Source organism: Urocitellus parryii, chromosome 9 (genome assembly GCF_045843805.1).
Source record: "Urocitellus parryii isolate mUroPar1 chromosome 9, mUroPar1.hap1, whole genome shotgun sequence".
NCBI classification, from domain to species: Eukaryota; Metazoa; Chordata; class Mammalia; order Rodentia; family Sciuridae; genus Urocitellus; species Urocitellus parryii.
The window spans coordinates 62,618,934-62,645,602 of NC_135539.1; positions in this window are offsets into that span (position 1 = coordinate 62,618,934).

The window sequence follows — 26,669 nt, forward strand, 5'->3', positions numbered from 1 at the left end:
CTTTGAAATCAGGAGTTATAAAAACAGCTTAACTTTCCACAGGGGACTTCAGCATATTTTAAAAGGAAAGACTCCATAAAAGTGTTAAGTATTAGAATGCTTATGTTTCTCAATTAGGCAGGTATAAAAATTTAGAACAGGATGCGTTTGGGAACAAAGATGTCATCAAGTAAAATAATATGGGTATTTGTGTGGGGTTTAATTCCTAGTCTCAAAATTCAACATGCTGAATTGATAGATATCAGATACCGAACTGGATCTAGTATCTGGTTAAAAAGCTTTAAGCATTTCTGATGGGATATACTCCTGTGAAAAGACAACATCCCACTCTGGATTTGACAAAGATCATTTGGTAAAGAAAATGTTCAATAGGGTACATTTGAACTTCCCCTCCTATCCTCAATCAAGGAGGGGTCTGGGAGGGTGGTTTGCTTGAGGGAATGAAGACTTGGAGCAGGGATCCTTCTACCTTTCATTCTCGTCAGTTCTATTCTATACAAGCTCCTGGTCCCCTAATGGCCAAGTGGAAACCATTCTTGCTCCACAGAGAACATATGCTATACTGGCCTTCAGGTGAAGCAGAGGGAAACAGGAAGTGGGTTCTTACAGCCACCCCGCCCCAACATAATAAGTCGTGAAAGCCATTCTTATGTTTGCAAGCTTTAAAAGGTCAAAACTCATTTTGTATGAAATCAATTCAAAAACTCAAGGGCCCAAAGTAAGATATGCCAATTAACTATTACACTAAGCAGGCAAACACAGGTCTTCTTCTGTACATTCAATCTTGGGTTAGAATGTCCACTAAATTACACCACAGACCTAGATGACCTTTGTATCGATGTCCAAATTGTTCACATAATCCAGTTTCCCCTCAGTATTTAAGTTTCCATATAGTTTTAAAGAAATTAGGTGGCGTTTTGGGTAACCTATATGAGATCTAGAACATTATTTTTACTTCTTTATTAATAAAGATGGCTGTGTTCCTATCATGTACAAGAAAGAAACAGAGTTGGTGCACAGGCCAGTGTTCCAGAGGACTTTTGTCCCCTGGGGATATGGCATCAACCACTTGTGTTTGCCAATGGGCTCAAGAGTATTCACAACCTCACAGACAACTGCAGCTTCCGGTCATAGCATCACACGACATCAGCAGCTTTATACAACATTCCTCCCATCTACAACTTGGCCCTTTCTACCGGTAGGGTAAGCATTGTGGTGGTTGAGCAGGTATTTCTTTCCCCGTGTTCCACATTTTTCTCACCCATTAAAATCTCTGCTAATAGAGAATACCATTATTTTCCTCTGATTTCTGTCTCCCCATAGTCATCGTTCCCATGACAATAGCCATCATTGGCAACTTCTTTTTCATAATCCCTAAATTTTCTGGTATCTTTTAAAAAAAAATCCCTTTAATATCTCTAAATCCCATAGTCATCTCTTGAGGTCATGGGTACATTTTACCGTGGTTGGCTCTCTAACTAACGAATCTTTTCAGGCTGAGGACTCCCTAATCTCTTAGGCTTCAGCAGGATTTTCAAAGTTCAGAGGGAAGCATCCATAGGCCGTCCCACTTTACTTTTCTGTTTAGAAGAAGGAAGTCTGCTGTGTTTAATTACACTGTCTCTTAGGATACTTCCAAGTTTCTCCTGCACTCATGAATTTTAACTCTCCTTTCTAGTGTACCAAGCTGACTCAATTTCCAAAACTCACTTCCAAAAGAGCTTCTCTAAGTATATAACATCCTTCTTCTCTTGCCACCTATGAAAACATGTTTATGGAGCAGCTTCTGGCCTCTTGGGTTTTGTTTTTTCTCTTTTTCATAGTCTTAAACAGGCTTTTCTGCTTTTATATCTCAAATCTACTGTTGTTCACTTGAGATGACTAATTGCTATTCTACAACTGATGAAATTCATCCAAAGTAGTTACTCACCGTCACTCCAGACCATTCTGTGTCAGTAGGAGGGGAGCAGAAGTTCAAACCCTCAGCTCTGACCTGTGCTGGGAAGTACCAGCCACTCTCAGAGGGACCCTGCCTGATCAGCTTTCTGAGGACCCACTCTGATTCCAGGGCTTTCCAGGAAGGAAACCCTGAGCCGTGTGTAACAGATGGAGGGCAGATTCCAGAGCAGGTGCTTATAGATTTGGATCCGAGGTCCATGCCTTACTGTCTGTGTGGCCTTAGGCAAATTATGAACCTTTTGGAACCCAGATGCCTTGCTAGGGCTGTGAGGATGACAACTTTTACAAGCTCTCAGCCTGTGACACAGGGTCAGCCACTATTATCTTTATCAATAGGACTTGAGCAAAGCCTTCTTGGCATCTCATTCCTTTAAGGATAGTGTTTTACAGTACATTTGGAGTTAGAGTTAACTTCCTGGAGTTTTTCTACAGACCACTTGCTATCAGGACCTTTTTTTTGCTTATATTACCATGAAGTGAACCCCTTGGAAGAGAAGAAAACAATTCAAGACTAACTGAGGAAGAGCAGGCCTTATTACTTAGAAAGCAAGTTTCTCCAACATGGAAGTTTGGTTTGGTTTTTCTTTTCCTTTAGTTCAATCGATAGTTATTGTGGGCAGTGTCATGGAAAACCAAAAGAAGAGATAATCTGGTGTCTAGTTCAGTGAGGTTATATGCAATTCCAGAAACTAGACCCCTGCAGACAAGTGGGTGTCAGATATTTAAGTGCCAGTAGATCCAAGCTGGGAATTGGGGGGGGGGGTCTAGTTTAGAGAACTGAACGTAGCTGAGACTCAGACAATGTTCACTGTCTAACATCACTAATGACTTATAGCAAATCATATCATAAATTAGAATGTATAAGGCTAGCATCCACAATAATAATTTCCAGAATATAAAAATTGGTGGTTCTGCTGGGCCTGGTGGCACACACTTATAATCTCAGCAGTTTGGGAGACTGAGGCAGGAGGCTCATGAGCTCAAAGCCTGCCTCAGCAAAAGTAAGGCACTAAGCAACTCAGTGAGACCCTGTCCCTAAAATAAAATACAAAATAGGGCTGGGGATGTGGCTCAGTGGTCGAGTGCCCCTGAGTTCAATCCCTAGTACCTCCTTCTTTCAAAAAAATATTGATGGTTCTTTCCAGTGATACCAAATAGGATCTATATACTGACTTCTTATTTTTATTTTAATTAACATATGAAACAAAATTAAAACAACGAAAGTTTTAAACACACTGAGCCATCCGTGAGTTCATCCAATAAAGAGCTAGAACAAGAGGAATGGAGTGAGGGCCTTCTCCCCTCCCAGACCCTAGCAATCGGAGCAATTCATACATATTTGAGATCCTGTGATACTCTGACTTTCTGTGCCTGTGAAACAATCTTATCAGCCAGCTTCCCTCTGAGCCTCTCTTCAGTGTTCACCTGCACAAAGGCCCTTTCCTTAGATCCTTGTCACTGTTCCTGTCAGCTGCTGACAAGAGGCCAACAGCCCATACATAACCTGAGGCATATCTACTTGGAGCAGAAGGCCAACTAGAATGCTAAGAGAACACAATTTTTTTTTCTTTTCAGATAAGCACCTTTCCTTTGTTATTTTATCCTCACGTCTAAGAAATCCTTATGGCTTTAAAAAGAAACCCTCTTAACAATGTTCATGTGAAAAGAGGCCAGGAAAATATCACCATTCACCAACCTGAAGCAATGTTCAGTTATTACAGTACCAAGGCAGAGAAATTCTGTGTTGGGTAGAAATTTCATTATCCTACCGGATATTAAAATCCTGATATCAAGGTTGTCAACATTGTGATAACAAATACAGCCCTAAAAGTGATTGCTTCTTGGAACATATCTTTAAAAATCATTTATAATGCAGTAATATCTGTACTACCCTGGCTGCTAATATTGATTAGTAGTCAACTACATTAATCAACTGCATACAATAAAAAAAAAAACTCAGAGAGAAACATAAAAATGAAGAGAAGCCCAGAAGCACCTTGGGCGGGACAGTTTCTACCAATGGGGGAAAAAAATCATGTTGTTTTTCTTCAACTTCTGGTTTCTTTGTAGTAATAATAATAATAATAATAAACAAAAGGCAGGTGCAATTTCAATAGAGTAGAAAATGAGAAGAGAGATGAAATATACACTCAAAACCTACCATAATCCTTATCATGACTTATATATTCTAAGTTTAAAAACAAAGTAAAACCAAAAGTTTTAAAGAGATTTTTCCAATACATCTATAAGAAGTTTGTTATGACAAGATTCAAAGCTGTAAGGTGAACTTCCTTAGAAGATTCCAGTATGCATTTCCCACACTGCATGACCTGAAAGTCAATATTATTAAGACCTATGTGATGGTGTGTAACACTCCACACTGCCCCAGGTTCAGAGATGGACCAAATGGGGGCCACTTGTTTGCTACAGTATGTCTATGCATGCAACACACAGTAGCAATATCCAAGCAAATAACCAAAGAGAAAGCCCTGAAGTCACTCCGTTCTACATGTGCAAAAGGGCAAGGCATGTCCCCTGGAACACCTGCTTCTAAAAGGATTCCTCTTGGCTGCCAGATAGTACTTTAGCAAACCCCAGGATAGAACTGTGTGGAAAATAATATTGGCTAGTTGTCCCCTGTTCTGGTTCTACATTCCAATTGAAGACAAAAATGAACCCTTTTAAGTCACCATACCAGTGACAATTGACCCATGAGAACTCAAGGACAGTTAGTATCACCTGGTAAGTACTGTCATTGCTGGGCCTCATTTTATCTTGCCTTGAAATAATTCTTGTGATTTCCAACCAAGTGGCCCTTTGTATTCACCTGAATTATGGGAATGCTACTTTTTTAAAAAGCAACTAATGGAGATTTTCCACTCAAAAAAAAAACAAGGAACAATAGAGTCAGAGGGCCTATTTATTTGAGAACAATACAACAATATAAGAAATCACAGAATGAACCTATAGTTGAAGGATGTTGGCACGTGCTCACAGAGTTGGTCCAGCCCACCCTGGTGAGGGAGTCAGGAAATAGACTACCATTTCACCTCTTGCTTATTCATTTTTTTTCTTTATTTTTAATTTTTTAAAACAGCTTTATTGACATACAATAAACTGCTCATATTTAAAGTGTAGAACTGAATAAGTTTTGACATGTCTATACATTTGTGAAACTATCATCGTACACAATATCAAGTGAAAATATCTCTTATCTCAAAAGTTTTCTCAGGATTTGCTCTGGTCTCTTGCAACCTCAGATCCCAGGGAGCCTTTTAGAACTTTCCAATCCTTTAATCCAATGACTCCAATGACTTCTCGAGACTCTGCTCACCCATCTTTCTCTTTTCCCTGTGCTTTGAAAGTAAAGTTAGTAGCTTCTGTGGAAAGATTAATAGGAAGACTCCTTCCTTAGAAAGAGTAGGTTACTTGTTTACATTCTTTTCTTTAAAAATAAAACTCACCCTGCCCTCTGCATCCCACCCTGTAACTAGGATGCTGGAGAAAGATGAGCATCCATCAAGTGGAAAGATGAAGATGCTAATGAGGTGTGGAATGAAAGTCCTTTGTGTTGTCGTCACAGATTTTTTTTGGCTGAAGGCTCACAGTTTAGAATACAAGAGTAAATGTTCATGCATTCTAAAGTGAGGGGCAATCAGTACAGAACATGCTAAGACACGTTTTTCTCCACATTTTTTATTGGTGCGTTATAGTTGTAGATAATGATGAGATTTGTTGTTATATGTTCATACCTGTACTTGACATAATGGTATAATTTGGCCAATAGCACTCCCAACATTTCCCCCACACCTCCCACCCCTTGGTCCCTTTCCTCTACGGATCTCCCTTTGATTTCCATGAGATGCCCCCACAATCTTTTTTTTTTTTCCTTTTTTCTCTCTCACTTCTGCACATGAGAGAAAACATACATCCCTTGACCTTCTGAGTTTATTTCACTAACATAATAGTCTCTAGTTCCATCCATTTTCCTGCAAATGATATAATTTCATTCTTCTTCATGGCTGAATAAAACTCCATTCTGTGTATTTGCCACATTTTCTTTATCCATGCATCCATTGATGGACCTCCAGTCTGGTTCCATAGTTTGGCTGTTGTGAACTGTGCTGCTACAAACATGGGTATGCATGTCTCTATAGTATGATGACTTTAATTCTTTGGGACAAATACCAAGGAGTGGTAAATCTAGGTCATATGGTGGTTCCATGACTAGTCTTTTTAGGAACTTCCATACTGATTTCCATGGTGGTTGTACTAATTTACAATCTCACCAATGGTGTAAAATATTCCTTTTCCTTCGTATCCTTTCCATTTGTATTTATATTTGTAGTCTTGGTAATTGCCATTGACTGGTATGAGATGAAATCTCAGCATAGTTTTGCTTTTCATTTCCCTAATTTCTAATGATGCTGAGCATTGTTTTATATATTTGTTGATCATTTATAGTTCTTCTTTTGGAAAATGCCTGTTTAATTCATTTCCCCATTTATTAATTGGTTTATTTGACTTTTGTGTGTCAAGTTTTTGGAGTTCTTTATATATTCTAGATATTATTCCTCTGGCAAAATACTAGCTAGCAAAGATTTCCTCTCATTCTGTATGTTCCCTCTTCACATTCCTAATTGCTTCATTTGCTGTGCAGAAGCTTTTTAATTTGATGCTATTTCACTTATTAATTCTTGACATTTTGCCTGAGCTTTAGGAATCCCATGAGAAAGTTGTTTCCTTTGCCTACCTATATCCCGGCATATTGACGCTACATTTTTTTCCTAGGAGTTGGATCATCTCTGGTCTAATTCCAAGGTCTTTGATACATTTTGAGTTGATTTTTGTGCATTAGGAGATATTAAGGGTCTAGTTTCATTCTTCTACATATAAATAACCAGTTTTCCCAGTACCATTTGTTAAAAAGACTGCCTTTTCTCCAATATAATATTTTTGGCACCCTTGTCAAGGTGTAGAGGTATGTCCCCTGCTTGGTTAGATTTATCCCAAAATGTGTGTTCATTCGTTTGTTTTTTGAGGCTATTGTGAATGGAATGGTTTTCCTGATTTCTTTCCCAGCAGATTCGTTGTTGTTAGAAAAGCTACTGATTTTTGTATGTTGATTTTGTAACCTGCAACTTTGCCAAATTTGTTTATTAGTTCTACCAGTCTTAAGGTATTTTTGTTTGTTTGGTGGATCTTCTAGATAAAGGATCATATCATCGACAAATAGTGATAATTTGACTTCTTTTTTTTTAGTCCTTTTATTTCCTTCTCTTGCTTAATGGCTTTAGCTAAAATTTCTAGAGCTGTATTAAATAAGAGCAGTGAGAATGGACAACCTTGTCCTGTTTCAGATTTTAATGGAAATGCTTTCAGTTTTTCCCCATTTACTATGGGATAATCACATAATAGCCTTTATGATGTGTGGTAGGTTCCTTCTATTCCTAGTTTCTTCAGTGTTTGTATCATGAATGGATACTAAATTTTATCAAAGGACTTCTCTATCTATTGAGATGATGAAGTGATTTTTATTCTTAATTGTATTTATGTGATGAATTATATTTATTGATTTGTGTATATTAAACTATCCTTGCATCTCTGAGATAAAACCAACTTGGTCATCATGTACAATCTTCTTAATATGCTGTTGACCATGATTTGTGAATATCTTTTTTTTTTAAGAGAGAGAGAGAGAGAGAGAGAGAGAGAGAGAGAGAGAGAATTTCAATATTTATTTTTTAGTTATCGGCGGTCACAACATCTTTGTTTGTATGTGATGCTGAGGATCGAACCCTACATATAAATAACCAGTGCCAGGCGAGCACGCTACCACTTGAGCCACATCCCCAGCCCTGTGAATATCTTAATAAGTATTTTTGCATCTAAGTTCATCAGGGATATTGAGCTGTGGTTTCTTTCCTTGATGTGTTCTTACCTGGTTTTGGTATAAGTGTGATACAGAATGAATTTGGAATTCTGTATTCCATTCCTTTCTATTTCATGGAAGAGTTTGAGGAGTGTTGGCAATAATTCCTTAAAGATTTGGTAGATTTCAACTGAGAACCCATTTGGTCCTGGGTTTTTCTTTGTTGGAAAGCTTTTTTAAAAAAAATTATTGCTTTTATCTAATTACATGCAATTGTTCTGTTTTAGGTTTTCTCTTTACTCTTGATTTAATTATGGCATATTGTTTTTGTCTAGAAATGTATTCATTTCTTCTAGGTTTTCCAAATTATTGGAGTATAAGTTTTCAAAATAGTCCCTAAAATCTACTGGATTTCTATAATGTCTGTAGTGATTTCTCCTTTTTCATCTCTAATTTTATTACTTTGGGGTTTTTTTCCTTTTTTATTTTGGTTAGTTTGTCTAAGGGTTTAGGGCTCTTGTTTATCATTACAAATAACTAACCCTTTTTTATCAATCCTTTCTATTTATTTGTTCTCAAATTCATTGATTTCAGCTCTGAACTTAATTCTTTCCCTCTACTGATTTTGGAATTGGTTTTGTTTGTCTTTCTCAAGGATCTTGAGATGTATCATTAGGTTTTTTTATTTGGTATCTTTTTTTGACTTTCTTGTGTAGGCAATCATAGCTATAAACTGCCTCTTAGAACTGCCTTCATCGTGTCCCAGGGGTTCTGGTCTGTTGGGTCACTATTCTCATTTGAGTCTGAGAATTTTTTAAAATTTCTCCATTGATTTCTTCTATTGTCCCTTCATTGTTCAAAAGTTTATTGTCCAATCTCCATGTGTTCTGTAGGGTTTTGTCTTATTGATTACTAATTTAATTCCATTATGATCTGAAAAGTTACAAGAAATTAAATTTTTTCTTTTATTTGTGGCCTACTGTGGTCTATTTTGGAGATGGTTTCATAAGTTCCTGAGAAAACAAAAAGTGTATTTAGCTGTTGTTGGATGAAATATTCTATGGATGTCTGCTAAGTCCATTTGATTTATAACATTTTCAGGTCCAAAGGTTCTTACTGAGTTTATTTCTGGATGACCTATGTAATAGTAAGAGAAGTGTGTTGAAATCATCCAGGATTATTATACTGGGATCTATTTGAGGCTTTAATTAAAGTAGTATGTTTTTATGTAATTGGTTGTGCCCACATTTGTAGTATAAAAATGTATTATTGTTATATCTTCTTGTTGGATTGCTGTTCCTCTTTACCATTATGAAATGTCCTTCTTTGTCTCTTCTGATTAATTTTGGATTGAAGTCCCTCTTGTCAGATATAGGAGTAAATACTCCTGCTTGTTTTCAAACTCCATTCACATGGTACGTCATCAATTTTCATTCTTTTACTTTCAGTCTGTGGCTGTCTTTTCCTGTAACATCTGTGCATATCTGGCAAACAACATGTAGTTGGGTCTTATTTTTTAATCTATCCTGCCAGTCTATGTATTTTAATTGGAAAGTTGAGACCATTTATGTTCAATGTTACTATAATAGAAACATTTATTTATTATTGCCATTTTGATTTATTTATAATGTTTAATTTTATCCTGTTTCTAACTATTCTGAAAATGAGATTTTGTTGTTGTTGTTGTTGTGAGCTCTGGGAGTGGAGTTCTGGTGGGTAGGGCTTGGGTCTAATCATGCTTCAGGGGCTTTGTTAGGTGGTATCAGCTCTGGGGAGATTAGATCCACAAACCTCTAGGGCCTGGCAGTTGCCAATTTTTAGGAGCTTCTGGATCTCAGGAACCTCCCAAGAATTCAACTCACGGAGAAGGGGAACCACTCCTCCACACACTCTGCTGCCCATGAACACAGCCTTCCCAGACTTAGTCTCTGAGAGTGTAAAGGTAAAACTTCTAAGCTGATTCTAAGCTGCAAAAGTCTGAGTTAAAGTGTAAAAGACTAGGCATTGTAAAGCTTCTAAATGGCAAGGCCTGGGCTAAAAAGTAAAGACTAGGTATTGTTAAAATTCCTCTGCTACCCCCGGAACCTGTAATCTCTGTGAGTTGTTAGGACAATGCAGGAACTGCCCAGTAAATTTCTCCATTGATTCCCTGGTTGTTTAATAGCTAAGGGCTCTAGGTAGCATGGCACGTAAGCATCTAGGCTCCAAAACCAATCAGTTTAAATTTATACGCCGCTTAGGAATGACCAATCACCCCTGCCCAGATTATTCCCGCCAATGTATGTACTAATCCTGACTCAGAGTTGTTGTTCAATTTTTCCGCGCCTCATGATGATTTGTTCTGATGTATGCAATGCCCCCCACTCTCTCCAAAAAGTGTACTTAAGCTCCGCTTGACCTCTGCTCTGGGATCTGGGCTGCTCTCCCTTCTTGAGTGAGCACAGAGTCCCAGCACACTGGAATGGATCCCCATTAAAATCCCCTTTTGCCAATTGCATGGAGCCAGTCTCTTGTGTGGTCTCTTTCTCCGACGTTCCGCCGGACCCTTACAAGAGTATCCACATCTACCTGTTCAGATTCCCAACCAGCTTCAGCTGGTCACAAGAGCCACTGGACTCAAAGGAGAATCGAGTCGGGCTCCCCTTTGCCTTTCCGACTTGGATCCCCCTAGGTACAATCTTCTCTGTGCCTGTTTTGCTCCTGTTTTGTTAGGGATGCCCTATGCTACACAGCAGGCACTTGCCAAGACAGCTGACAGATCTCCTGGCAGCAAAAGCAGTAGCAGCAGTGTGGCCCCTTCAAAATGGTTTCTCCTCAACTCTCCTGAACCAGTGAAATCGAAACACTTTTAAGCACAAGTGTGCAGTGCATCCTCTGGATCGGCTAAGTTCAGGCTGCTTTTCTGATCTCAGACTTTTGTGTGCCAAATCTGTTTCTCTCTGTGTTCTCCCTCCCTCTGTGGCGAACCAGGGCTGCTGCAGCTGCTGCCACTGTCGCAACCAGCTTGGCTCCAATGTACTCTTTCTTCTTTGTTTAATGTACCCAAATTTCTGAGTTTCTAAGACACTCTGTCAAATGTTGAATTTTAATGAAATCCCTCTTTCAATTCCTCTTCTCTAAAAAGCAGACTTCCTCTGATTGAATCACAAGCCACAGAGAAACTAGGAATGCAGCCTTCCTCTAGCCCACCATCTTGAATCAAGATGGTAATCTTAATCAGAAAAGTAACCTTAAGCCCTTACTCACCACCTCAAAGCAATTGAGCCAGAATTCCAGAGAACCACTCCTAGGCTGTGGAATACTTTGCAGAAGGGAACATTACCTGGTTGGATGCTTCCCAAGATGCACAAATACATGGGTCATTCTCTATTAAAGGGCCCAACAGAGCTTGGAGAAGATATCAGAATATGCTATAGGTCCCTTAGTTTAGGTGACTTATAGAATATGCTATGGGTCCCTTAGTTTAGGTGACTTAGAGGTTGGTGCCTAACACTCACTGGAGAAAACTTAAACGTAAGAAACTTTCCGGCATGGTACTGATAGACCAAGTGAGAGGCTGTAGAGAAAGAAACATGCCTTTTTCATGCATGAAGTTATGTGCAGAAAAAATATACTGACCCTACAGAACCTATCTAGTTCGATTTGTCCTGGAAAGGGACACTATCCCAGAGTTCCACCAGGGATTTAGGTGACTCTGAAGCCAGAATTAGACAAGCAGTTAATATAGATAGGTAAATCTAGTCATGTCTGATCAAGGAGGATCAATTTGAGTGAGTCTGGGAAGTTGGAGATTGCCCCCTGAAGAACTGAAATGCCTTCAGAGCCATTCCTCCACCCTATCAAGATAACCTGCCCTGCTCCAACCTGTTGCTAAGGTAACCTGTCCCAGGAATTGCCTCTCCCTACAATGAGTTGTAAAGGTTGTTAATTAATGAGTCCTGGGCTGCTCCATCCTGCCCTTCCCCCTTCAGCCCACCTGTTTTCCATCCCACAGAGCATTTCTTTGGCCTAGTCATGGATGCAGGAAGGAGAAAGATAAGGGGAAGAGAAGAGGAGAACAAAGAAGCCTAAGACATATAAAAAAGGTAGAACACCTTGCTTCCTGAGAACCACTCCTAGGATTCGAGCTATGGCCCCCTTCTCCCTCTGCTACCCCTTTTTAAATAAACCCTGCTATATATGTTTGCCTCGGCATGCTTCACTAATGTTATACTTCAACATTTGAGGGAGCAGAACTCATCACGGGTAACCAGCAGTATCAATGCTGCAGAAAGAAGATTAAGGCCACATCTCCAAGGAATATGAACAAGACACTGACCAGAGTACATCAGGAAATTTCAGTTCAGAAATTCCACTAGGAGGATCTCTTATGAAATCTCTAAGGGGAAAAAAAAAAAAAAACTCTTACAACAAACATATAGTTGTTACCTTACAGTTTCTGTGGATACAGAGTTCAGGCATAGCTGTCCTGAGTCCTTTGCAGGGCTGTAACTGAGGGGGAAGAATGCATTTCCCGTCTCCTTCAGGTGTGAAGAGCATTCAGTTCCTCTTGAGGGTCACACTGAAGTCCTTGTGTCTTGCTGGCTGTTAGCTGGAGGCTGCCTCAGCTCTGTGCCACATGGCTCTCTCCACAGGCAGCTCACAACACTGCACTAGGTTCAAAGCCAGCAGGGGAAACAGTCCTAACACTGAAGCCAGATTTAAAGATAGGTGGTGTCGCTAGGTAAATTGGGTCTGATACGGAGACTAATAGAGAAAATGGAGTCCGATCTGAGTCCAGGGAAATCAGAAACTGCACCTGGGAGATTGAAAAGCTAATGTCCCAGGCTGCCTGGCCCATCCTAAAGAACTCTTAATAAAGAAACTCCCAGCAGACAGGGAAGTGCTAATCAATTCACATAGGCCCTTCCTGCCCAGATCACTCCTCCCCTGCCCCTGTTTCTCTGCCCACCTGTTTCCCACCTTTTGGTCTTCCCAGCTATATCCCTCATCACATGCTGGATAAAGGGAAATAAGCAAGATAAAGACAAGAAGGTAGAAGGACAAAGAAAACCTTAGATATAAAAGGGATGGGACTTCCTCACCCATGGATTCTGCCTTTTGAGTCCCCCTTCTTCCTCCAGGGAGAAGTCTGTTCTACTATCCTTCAGTAAAGCCTCTTACTAAGTTAGCCAATCTCAAAAAACCAAATGCCCAGTGTTTTCTCTGATATAAGGAGACGGATTCATAGTTGGGTAGGGAAGGGGAGGAACAGAGGAACTCTAGATAGGGCAGAGGGATGAGAGGGGAAGGGAGGGGGCAGGGGGTTACCAAGGATGGTGGAATGTAATGGACATTATTATCTAAAGTACAGGTATGAAGACATGAATTGGTGTGAATATACTTTGTATACAACCAGAGGAATGAAAAAATTGTGCTCTATACGTGGAATAGAATTGTAATGCATTCTGCTGTCACATGTAAATAAAAAAATTAATTTGAAAAAGTGGTGTGTAAATGGAAATATAAATTAAAATTTTTTTCTGTGAAAAAAAAATCAAGTAAAGTCTCTTATTTTCTATCATCCACTTGCCTCTACATGCTTCTCTGGTGTTATACTTCAACATTCAGGGAAGCAATGACTTGTCAAAGTAACCATTGGTATCATCACAAGGGGGGAAATCAAGCTTGCCATAAGACAAAAAGCTAGTCCTGAGATGTGTACCAAAACCAACAGGCATTTGTGGATCAAGGAAGAAATGCAGACCACAGCAGCTGCCTGAGATGTCATCACTCTTTACCTCTCTCCTCCTTCCCTTTCCATCCTGGAGAAGCCAGAGGCAGTGGGGTGAAGAGCAGAGAGTGAAAGATCCAGGAGGAACAGCTGCAATGTCTAACCACAGTCCCCTCCAGACTGCAGGCTTCTAATCCCACGCCACACTGAGAGTTGGGGGTTGGGAGGGATAATGCTTTAAGATAAATGAGAGATTAATTGTTTTTCTTCATGTAAAAAGCACATCAAAAAAAATTTAAAGAAAATACACGTGAAAATCATTATAATGTTTTGAGCAACCAATAAAAAAATCAGCAGCAGTTACCTATCAGAACTAAGTCTTTTATTCTTTTTCAACTGTTCTACCTTTAAGAATTTTTCTACAATAAGCATATTTTATTGGAATACGTTAGCTTCCTACTTGGAAAGAAAAGAATTTGGGTTTTAGTTTGGCCATTTCATAATTCCATAACCTTGGGCACCTTTTAAAATCTTCCTTCACTTCAGTTCTCTAATTTTTAACCTATGAGTAAAAAAGTCAATTGTGAGGATGAAGTGAGATGATATACAACATGCTTGGTATAAATTAAGGACCTCTTATAAAGACCTCTTATATGATGGGATATCATCACCATTATGATGGATATTACTATTAGTTGGGATGGTGACAATGAATAGTTTACATGTAAGAGTAGTGGGCTACTCCAAAGTTAGATGATAAGAACTCCTCTTTGGGATAATGAAAAGATAGGAAAAGGAAAGCGAGAAGATGAGAAATAAATATTACAGTTTTCTCAAAAAGAATGGCTTTTCCAGGTAGCCTTAGAATAGAGATTCATTTTAAATCTGAGGAAAACTTAATGCACTATAAATCAAAATCTTGCAACAGGTGCTACACACTTTCCAGACTTTCTCATGAAGCATAATTACTACCACCAACTTTGGAATCAGACCAATACAGGTTATTGCTATGTTTAATGCTGGCATTTATATACATAATCTGGGAATTCAAAAAGAGGCCAAGATATGGTTCATGTTTTTTAAAGTCAACAGGCACTCAGATTTTGTGAAAGAGTCTCCTAATGGTTCAAATCTCCAACTCCATCTAGTTGGGAACTCTAGTTCTTCAAGTTTTTAGTTGATTTAATTATAATCTGCAGATACTTTCACTTACCTTTGGAGTATGTATTGTTTTCAGAGTTGAATATGTATTCTCGTGATTCTTTAGAATTCACATATCAAAAAAATTAAAGTTATATTAAGTTTCTAAAACTAAATTCTATCATAGCTAATTGAACCTTTTAAAATCTGGAAAACAGATTCCATATAAAACCTAGAAGTTACTGAAAAACCTACAAGGCCTCATAGATGTTCTCCAGGGCATATTGTGAAGAAATATAATTATTTTCCCATATTACTCATATTGAATCCCATTTCTTCATTAAGTATTTTTCACAAGCTCATTCAGGAGGCTTCGAAAAGAAAAATAAGGCTGGAAAGTACCTCAGTAGTAGAGTCCTTGTTTAGCATGCATCAGACCATAGGTATCATCCCCAGCACCAGCTCCCAGGGGAAAAGGGGGGTGGGGGAGATTAAGGCAAAATAGGGATATGCAAAGCACTTATTTTATTTTTTTAATATTTCTTTCTTTCTTTTTATCTGTTCTACTTAGTTATACATGAGAGCAGAATGCATTTCAATTCATTGTACACAAATGAAGCACAGATCTTCATTTCTCTGGTTGTACATGATAAAGTGTCACACCACATGTGCAGTCATACATGTACCTAGGGTAATGATATCCATCTCATTCCACCATCTTTTCTACCCCCATACCCCCTCCTCTTCCCTCCTTCCCCTTTGCACAATCAAAGTTCCTCTATTCTCCCCACCCCCACCCCCACATTATGGATCAGCATCCATGTATCAGAGAGAACATTCAGCCTTTGGTTTGGGGGGATTGGCTTACTTATTTTAAAAAGGAGTTGGAAAGGAAAAAAAGAGGCAGTAGTAGAAGCAGGAAGGGCAATACAAGTCTGAAGAGAAAGTAAGTTTAGGAAGAGAGTCTTAGAAGGGACCTGTTTTTATGAAATATCTAGCTCAGCTGTCATGGGGCAGGCAAAGGTGAAAAGACCAATGAAAACAGGTTGCTTCTTGATTTGTACCTAAACATGTCTATTTTATTCATAAAATAGATTATACCTGCATTCAGATGCACAGGTTTGGTATTTTAGAAGAAAGTGAAATGACTACTAAATCACTGAATTATTCCCTACTCTCTATTGGATTACAGTTGCCCTAACTTTAAATTCCATTTAAAATTCCAATTAAGTAATGTCTTTTAGTAGTGCTGTTAGAAAGATATAATATCATTCTTTTTCAACTCAAGTAAACAAATTTATTTCAAGTTTTATTTACATAATTTAACACCCTTAATCAAAGGGGGAAGTAATCAAAGGTATCAGAAGTCTTAAAATGACTTCTACCCAACTTACATCATTCCTAGGCCTACTCCCCAGTTCTGATTTTTTTTAACTCCCTAGACTATTTAGTCTTCTGATCTCTGTTTTCTTAAATAGTATGCTTTTTTTTGCATCTTAATTTTTTAATGGTAGACATTATCTATAAACTTGCCATTGTGAAAGATTTCTCATTCTTTGACCACAGAGCATCATGACTTATCCATCTTTTTATCATACTTGTATTGCTATTTTCAGTTAACTAATGAGAATTTGTTATTAATTTATATAAATAAAAATATATAATATTTTTCCTACAAAATCAAGAATAAATATATAATTGCATTTTTAGTCTTATATAGATTTTTTTCCTGGGGTTTCTAATTGTATTTTTTCTTAATTCTTGGTTTAACTCTATTCATACATTTTTTTTTCTCAAATAATTCATCACATTGGGTACTCCCATGAATGACCCAATCCTTCTCCAGAATCTCCCTGTTTTCTGGGGAATCTATCCTCTGGAGTTGTTCGTTCTCCTGTTCCAAATTGGATGGGTGCTTTTGGGGGATTCTATCCCTTATCACCTTGGGACTTCTCTTTGTTAGTCTCCTGGGTAGGATCCATTCTTCATATAAGCTCATGTCTTCTTCTATTTTGGTTTACTTTTTTGTTCTGAGGAACATCTTCAGTTTCCTTTTTACAAAGATGCATGACAGGGAAAAAAATCTTTCTTCTCTCATCTTTACATGAAAATTACTATGAAATAATTTTAATAGGGCAACAAAGAGTTTAAAGTATCTTTAAAGTGTTCAAAGAGATGTCTAAAATATTTGATTATGACTGAACTACAAAAACTTGAGAACACCTTGCCTACGGATTTTTTTTTTTTTTAGTATGATAATAAGTCTTCATTGATGGAGCCAAGAGTATTAGTCAGGTTTGTGTCACTGTGAACAAAATACCCAACAAGAACAACTTAGAGGAGGAAAAGTTTATTTGTGGTTCATGGTTTAAGAAAGCAAGTCCATGGTCAGCCAACGCCATCACTTTGGGCCTAAGGTATGACAGAACACCACGGCAGAAGGGCAGCTTCTCACCTCCCTGGTAGCCAGGAAGCAGAAAGACTGGGGAGGAGGCCACAGGGCCACTAAACCCTTCCAGGGAACACCCGCAGTGACCCACCTCCTCCAGCCTTGCACCACCTGCCCTCACTTCCTAACCAGTCAATCCATTCAAAGTAGGATAGACTAATTAGTTACAGCTCTCATAACCTATTAGTTTCACTTCTGAATATTCCTGCATTAACACAGGAGCTTTGGCAAGACATCTCATCACCAAATCATAACACCAAATTTTCATTACTTATAAACAAAAACTTCCTGACCTCTAAGGACTATCTCGGGAAGTGTTGAAATGATCCTGGTAAATGTGGGTAGAATCTATCCGCAGCTCAGTAGTTGTAAATTTTTCTCTAAGTAAGAATAATAAAATTATTGTATGGGTAGTTGAATCGTGTTAATTTTCCTTCAAATACAGAAAAAGAAAAGGTAAATTTAGAATTTGATTGAAAATTTTATCTTTAAATATGAGTTTAAATGAAGTTTATCCACTAAAATAGCAAAAAAAAAAAAGAACCAGATTCCAAATCAGTTAAGTGAAATTTAAAAAAAAATGGATATAGAAAATTTATACATCCAATAATAGTCAAAATGGGCCAGGAAATAAAGAAAATAAAAAGGTCTTAAATACACAAACACATGGCAAGGTAGTATAAAAAGCCTATACATTTCAGACTGAAACTATTCAATATAATTACAGTTTTTAAAACTTTATTCTACTTATAAAAAAATATAACTAAAACAAAACTCATACAGGAATTGAAGATAAATGTATAGGAAAAAAATACAGGACAGATCTACCCTAAAAAAGAAAGCTATTATAGTAATACTATTACGTAGACACATTAGAATTTAAGGCAAAAGGGTATTAGGAATAAGAAAGATGCTACATAATAATTTTTTAAAGTATCTACAAGAAGGCTACATGAATTGTGAACTTCCATACACCTGATATAATGCCAAAGTACATAAAGCAAAAACTGACACAATTACAATGGAAAAGTAGGAAATCCATAGTCATCATGGGAGATTTTTACAAATCCATCAATTCCAGTTTTATCTTAAACTATCTTAGAGATATCTTTTTTAAATATTTTTTAATTGTAGATGGACACAATACCTTTATTTTATTTTTTTATTTTTATATGGTACCAGGGATTGAACCCAGTACCTCATACATGCTAGGCAAGCACTCTACCACTGAGCCACGACACCAGTCCTAGAGATATCTTGATAAGAGGAACTTGAAAATAAAGACACACCTTGAAGAAAATATCATTTATCTGTTTACCAAGACATCCGGTTACTGGCATGCTTACAAAGATGTATAAAGATGGGGTCATCTCTCTGCCTGGGAGGAAAAATGATGGCACAGCTAATTTAACTCCCTCCTCCCAGGTACCATATGATCTTAAGAGGCTGATACATCTTTCACGCTCTAAGTAATTTTTTGCAATGTAGCAAAACAAATTTGCTTTTATCCCAAGAATGCAGGATAATTCAAAATTAACAAAACACATTAAAATTTAAAGGGAAAATAAGCTATCTCAATAGACTCAGAAAAAGCATTCAATGAGACTCAACACATGCTAAGCATGTATCCAATAAAACATTAGTGACAAAGTATGTTTTTAGAATTCCTATACATTTTTCTTAAACATGTGCATTATCAATATTTTATTTAGTACTTATTAAATATCAAGCTCCTAAAACCTATAAGAAAAGCAAACTATAATGATTCATAAATTTGAAAGACTTGAAGAATCAGTTTATAGAAGAGTTTTGAAAGAGGATCTCAATCTCAGTAATAATAAAGGAAATGCAAAATAAACTAACAGTGAAATACCATTTTATCCACATTAATTGTTGAATATAAAAGAGCAATCTGGCCAACTCGGCCATCTTTGGTAGAATTTAAAATATCCATACGTGGGAATTATCAATTGCCCTTCTAAATGTACTCTAAAACATGCTTTCATATCTATCTGCACAAAGAGATTTTTACAAGAATATGGGTTGCAGCATTGATGGTAATATTTAAAACTTGGAAGGAGTTGGAGAAAATAAGTTTTGATACATACAAAACGAACCAGCCATGTTTACTTGTGTCAAGCTGCTTACATTTTTATTTATGCTGACTGAGAAAAAATAAATCAGAATTATGGCAGTGTAATACTATTTGTACAAAATGTGAAACCATGCCAAGTAAATATTTTTATTGTTCATCATTACATTTACATATGTTAATAGTACTAAAATGCATGGTAGTGAGTAACACTAAACTCAGAGGAGTGGTGATTCCAGAGAGGGGGAAAGGGAGAAGAATGAGATCAGAAGGGTTCTCACCTGTGTTCCTAATGTATATTTCTGTTCTTAAAGAAATGTGGTAAAGGGTTTATGTTTGATAAAGCTGGTTGTCCTGGTGATCATCTTATTATTCATTATTCTTTCTACTAATGACTGATTGGCAGCTCTGTGTCTAAACACAGGGTTTGCTGTTTGCTGGATTTGTTACAGAACAAGAGGACCAGGAGCCAGGAGTCCTGGGCACTGAGGAACTTGCAGATACAAAATATGGTCCTTTTACAGGCATCTTTGAATTTCTGGTCTGTCCTATGAGTATCCACCCAATTTCTGAGAAGCTGCAGGTGAGTGGGAAAAGACAAGGGGACTCTGCTACTCCCCAGCACGGTGGCTGCTCTCTCTGAGTCTGGTATCTCTGGGACAAATTGGGATTTTCTAGAGTGTCTGCTCACCGCACTCACTTCCAGCTGCAGTGACTTTTACTTTGTTCCACTATTACCAACAGTTCCTCATCTGTTTTTCCATCTCCCAGTTTTTAAAACCACACATATCCAGTCACTCCACAGGTCTGTTTGTCTGCTCACTGTCATTCCAGTGGGGTCTGTGTATGTGTCTTCTGACACCCTTCACCCGAACAGTTAATGGATCTCTATGAAGAGAGAAGCCAAAAAAAAAAGAAGAGGAAAGTTGTTAAGGACTAAGTGTTTTGTTCCCACAAAATTTGTATGTTGAAACCCCAATCCCCGGTGTGATACCTAGAGGCAGACGAGGTCATGAGGTCATGAGGGTGGAGCCCTCATGATGGAATTAGTGTCCTTATTAGAAGAGATAGGAGAGAGTTTACCTCTCTTTCTACTCTCTGCCCTGTGAGGTTATAAGAAGACAGTCATTTGCAAACCAGGAAGTGACTCCTCACCACACACTAGACCTTCTGAGGTTTTGATTGTAGACTACCAGCCTCCAGAACTGTGAGAGATAAATGTTCGAGCCTCCTACTCTATGGTATTTTGTGACAGCAGCACAAGCAAAGTAATATTACCTTCATATTTCCTGTGCATTTGGGCTTGTTTTCATATTTTAACCTAGCAGAAATGATCCAATAACCCCAAAACTACATGAGAAAGACAAATAAGAAATGTCCTATGGAAATGCATGCAAGTAAGTTCTCAAGGACAATCCCTCCCAAGGTCCACTAAGCAGCAGCTTTTTTGGATCTTGGGTTATTTAGGCATCTATCCTGTTTAGCAGCAAGGAAGTCCTATGTCTAAATTAGTCCTGTTACTTAACTTTCCAGTCAATGAAGTAGCTCTTCATGGGTCACCATGTTCTACTAATGGAGACCAAATGATTGGCGAGTCTTTAACCATTAGAATTTTTAAATGCCAGTGTAATATTTTGGCAGAAAAAAACAATTCCAAACTGAGAGCTTCTAATGATGAAAATCACTATAGAAAAAAAAATTCTAATAAATTTAAAAATTTGGGCTGGGGTTGTGGCTCAGTGGTAGAATGCTTACCTAGCATGTGTGAAGCCCTGGGTTCGATCCTCAGCACAACATAAAAATAAATAAACAAAATAAAAGTATTGTGTCCATCTACCACTAAAAAACAATTAAATTTAAAAATCCATTAGAATTTTACAAAATAAACTCATTTACCCTGAGTTTTAATCAAATATATAAATGTACCTGTGAGAAAAAGAAACATTTTAAATGAAAAAGAGGATAAAGGGACCTTTTGTAGTATTATGGTCTGGTCATAGGCAGAAGCTTCAACATAATAAACAACCTTTCAAAAAATTCGAAGATTTCATAAAATTCATTTTTTTAATTTCATGAAATATTTTCATTGATATCTGGGGAAAGAATTTTCCATAGACAGTGCTAACTACAAACAGCCAAATTCTTTGGGCCAAATGAACTTCTTCACGCTATCTGGATGTCTGACTCACAGACTGGAAAACTGAATTCATTGAGAATCAGCCACCATATAGCTCACTGAGGTCACATTTTGGTTTTTAGTTGGCTTGGCATCCAAAATATGAAATGATTGATTTTTTTAGTGGTATCCTTCTTCCTACTTTTCTCTCCCATATGCACAAATTAACAGTTAATTAGCATAAAAAAGCTCCTGAGTGTGTGTGTGTGTGTGTGTGTGTATTTTCAGTGTATGAGGCAGGGTAAACCAAACCTTTCTAAAGCTGCAACTGCTCAATCATCTGGAAAAAAAAAAAAAGACATCATTTACATTTTTAGTTTCAATAATGCGAACCCTCTCAACAGAAAATGACAAGTGGTTTATGGACGGTGTCTCTGATATACACTACAAAAATCACTCCCTGTTTGAATATAAAAATATATGCTACACACAGGTCAATAGGCTTTCCAGCATAAGTAAAGAACAAGCAAAACTAATTTCCACATCACATCACAGGATGCATCTCTCCCAACAGAATCAGAGGAATAACTATGTGCTGATTATGTGGATTTTGCTGCTAGATCCCTCCCACAAATTGCAAAGCATTGCATTGCCAAAGACAGATTTGATGTCACATTATTTATGCTCAGCCCGATTTCCTCCTCATTCTTGCTTAGATATTTTCATTTTAATCTTGAAGATCCTTTTTGATCTTCCAGCATACATCTTTTCTTTTGCTAAAGATATTACAGAGCCTCTGATATAGGGTATGCTTTTAACAGATTAACTCACTGAATCTTTCAACATTTTCCAAGCTGTTATCTGGCATTCTAATGCCAATGAGCATACGCCATATGCAGGCTGATGTGAAATTGTGCTTTTAAGACCAGAAATGCTCCTATGTCAATATCTTTACACCAGAACTTCCCCTGTCATTCATCATAAGAGCAATTGAGGTCAAGCTGACACTCTGTCCTGTCCATCATCCTCCCTTTCACCATCCCCTATTTTTCCATACCATTCCCCATATTCAGGGCCAAGGCCGAGAATTAAGGGGACCAAAGGAGTAACACCTCATTATTTTGGAGGGCTGAAATCTATGGTGAATTCTATGTTAGTGTTAAACTGGCTAAGAGACCTTAAGCCCTTGTGTGTTAGTCAGGGTTCTCCAGAGAAAAACAAAAACAGCAAGAAAAAGAACTTTTTTTAAGGATTGGCTCACACAGTTATGGAGACTGAGAAATCCCAAGATCTGGAGTCACAAAGCTTCAGTGGATGGTGTAAATTCTGATCTAAAAGCCAGCAGCCTTGAAACCAAAGAGGAGATGATGTTTCAATTCCAGTTCAAAGGCAGAAACAAGACCAACATCACAGCTCAAGCAGTCCGACAGAGGAGTTCCACTTAACAACACTCAGCCTTTGTGTTCTACTCAGGCCTTCATCTGATTGGGGGAGGCCCACCTGCATTAGATGGGCACCCTGCTTTACTTTGTCAACTGATTCGTATGTTAATCTTATCCAAAAACACCCTCATGATATACCCAGAATACATAATGAAATATCTAGGCCCTGGGTGACCCAAACAAGTTGACACACAAAATAAATTAACTATCACACTTTGATTCAGAATCCCAGCGTGGAAATTGGAATCACTTGAGAATTTTAAAAAATATGAATGTCAAATCTGTACCCCAAACCTATTGAGTAAAGATCTCTGGAATGTGGCATAATTATTTTTAAATAATATAGGCAATTGTAAGTTCAGCGTTAAAAACCCTGACCCAAGGAATAACCCTAAATGGAATTACCCCTTTCTCTGTGTAATGTATTATTTGTAACTGATGTGAGCCAAATGATGAAACAGGCTGTGTGGAGCCTTTGTTTTTGCATTTTGTTGTAAATGACAGTAAAAGCGTCTAGCTTCAGAAGTAGAATTGGGGACTAGGGATGTTGCTCAGTCGTAGAGCACTTGCCTATCACATGCAAGGCCCTGGAGTGAATCCCCAGCACTACACACACCACACACACACACACACACACACACACACACACACACACACTCAAGTAGAAGTGGTTGTTACATGGTGAATTTCCCAGGACAGAAGTGCATGTTGTTGGCAACAGTAGTGGTTGCCGTAGAATCAAGTTAATGACATCTACATCTGGGTGGTTTCCTCAAGAGGTCAATTCTTGAGCAGGATTCTTGGAAATTTAGCCTTTATCTCTTTGCCAAGCTCTCTCAATGATTAGGAGAGCCAAACAATGTCCTCAAATAAAGCCCTTTCCTGTTTACAATCAGTGGTCCAACCAGTGCATTGCTATGACTCTATCACTGCCACATCGTCCCTCCTCTGTGCTCCCAGTGTCTTCCTTTCCACGTTTCCAATGTCTGTCACCATACATGACATTAGTAGGCTATAGCCATAACTCTATTTTACCACTCAACTATCAGATATTTCACTTTCTGCGTGGCTCTTTTGGAACCTAGGCTAAGTTGGGAGGAAGCCCAAACAGCCATATGGAGATTCAACACCTGGGTCTTCTGGCCATCAGCCCCAGCAGGGACCCCAGATGACAGTAGCATCAACCACCCATCTTCAACTAAATGAGCCTGCACATGATCCTGTCCTCAGCCATCACATCTTCCCAGCTGAAGTTGCAGATATTGAAGAACAGGGACAAGCTTTTCTCACAGATTCTTTCCACTTCTAGACCCCACAGAACATATAATACAATGATTGCTTTCTGCCATTAAGTTTTCACATGATTTTTTTTTTTTTTTGTGGGGGGAGAAGACTCAAACAACATTCTCTCTCCTGTTCCTAAAGAGGCTGTGTCCATCGGCTCCACTCTGGGTGTGTATGAGAGCATATTGCAAATTCAATAAACTGATGCTATGACAAAGAATCCACACAGAAACCAAACTGATGCTTTCAATGAAAAACTCAAAACTACACATTCTTTTAGGAATCCACCAAATGAATTAATGAGCAAAGCCAATGTTTGTAAATTCATAAGAATATTTTGAATCAATATCAATATTTTAATGATTATTGTGAAACTGGAAATGGAGAAGGCTGGTGATTGGAAAAAAATCAACATCTTCGTTTCTGTGAAATACAACATTTTAGAGTAAGTTTAAATTTATTTTCTCCAAAATATTTTCTCTTTTATATTTTATTCCAAATTCAAAATAATGATACCATCACCAAAACAGGCACATCTTAGTTGAAGGTTTAAGATGTTACTCTTTTGTTGTTGTTGTTGTTGTTGTTTGTTTGTTTGTTTGTATGCTATGTTATAAGGTCACATATTTAGAAAATGAAGTTGTGATTCTCCAACTCAGTCCAATATAAGTTTATTGAGCAACTACTAGGGAAGCAGCAGCAGAATGGCCCCATTTCCTCAGGATGTGTTCATCTCTCCAGATACCTTCACACTGTCAGTTTTCTAATAGGAATGGGAGGATAAAGGGAAGCCTGTCAAAATGAATGCAATGATGCAGCCACTAGCAAATCCCCCAAACCTGGTCTCTTAGCTGGAAGTACCCAACCATGCAGCTTTTTGAAGAAACTTGCTTCTTCAGTTAAATAAACCTGTGGGTCAACAGCTTCTCAAAGACTCCTAATTCTTTCTCAGAATTGATGGAACTGACTGGTTACTTCTGGATCTCACAAATCCGTACTCTCCATACCTGTCATGTCTGAAGATACAAGGGTTCCATGTTCATTTACACATCCCTTCCAAGCCAACAAAAGGAGGGATCACAGCTCTTAAAACTGTGTCGAGAAGCAGAAATGAGGGCTGGAGTTGTGGCTCAGTGGTAAGAGCACTTGCCTGGCATCTGTGAGGACCTAGGTTCAATTCTCGGTACCACATATATATAAATGAATAAAAATTTTAAAAAGTTCATCAACATTTAAAGAAAATGTTTTAAAAAGAAGCAGAAATGAATTTTCAATCTTTTTTTCCCCTTACCAAAACAATAACAATTTTCTGGAAAAAGAACTAATTCCAGTCATACCATTGTTGTGAATTAGCTCCAGGGCCTAAAAGAGGGCCTCCTCTTCCTCATTTTTGTTCTAAATCCATGATTCCGAGGTATTTAACTATACTACTTGGGTTAGATAAATGTCCTCTTGTTTATGATTCATACCTCCAATAAACAGTATAAGTATCAAATTAAATTTGACATTTTTTGTGTGTGAAAACCCAAGTCAGAAGATCTTCATTCCTGACCAAGCAAGAGAATGTGTAGACTAAAGTGCTTTTTCAACTTCTCAGCTCCCAAAGAAGCTCCTGACATTTAGCAAATTATATTTGATAAGTTTGTTAAATCAAAATCTACATGAGATAGCTCATAGCACCCTAGTTTTAGAGTTGCCATGGTTCTTCACCACCTTGGGCCCATTTCTTAGCCTTTAGAATTCGGTTTGAGAGAACGGAAGAAAAAGTAAACTAATAGTTATCAAATAGATAATATATGTTGAACAACAAACCTGTTTCTGCAAAGAAAAAAACAGCTTGTTTCAAGTTTTCAAAATAGTTCCGTGGGACTGAGATTACTTTCCTGAGGTCACACAGGTTCACAATGGTCAAAGGAGGAGTCCAGCTGCTCCCTGCTGTGGCCATACAGTTCATTTTCCACTGTGAGATGCCAATGCCATTGCAAATACTGGAACCTCTGTATGGTCTCCTTTCTTCTAGTTATGGATGTTGACAGGTTCCTTATGAAGAAATGTTAAAATATAATGTATGCTTCAAGGTCCTAGCAGGGGAAAAAATAACTCTCTCAAAGGTGTATTTTGAGAAAATAATCCAGGAGGATCCACACAGGAGGTCAGTGCCCTGGGACCAGTTCCAGCAGTACACTACCACCCCTGGATCTAAAGTTGTGCAGGAAAGAATGATTACAAAACAGGCAGGGGAAGTCCCCTCAGTCAGGGGCACACCCCACCATTGGAGATGGCACTTGGAGTCTGTTCTCCAGGCTTAGCCAGTGCTTTCCAATGGCCAGACCCAACCAAAAGCCAGAGGTTAAAACAACCACTTGTCACAGTCTGAACAACCCAGCTTCCTAGGATGAAACGGAGATTGAGAACCTAAATCTGTGCCCGGCACATGGAAAGTATTTAGAAAGGGAGGTGTAAAATCCCACAGAGTGAAGAAAAGGGCAGGAGCTTGGGTAGCAAAGCTGGGACCTTCGCTTTAAGACCATGTGGTGCCATCTGTTGAATTAAGACACAACAAATGGGGACCTGGCACTTTTGATTGTCCCCTTGAGCTGAC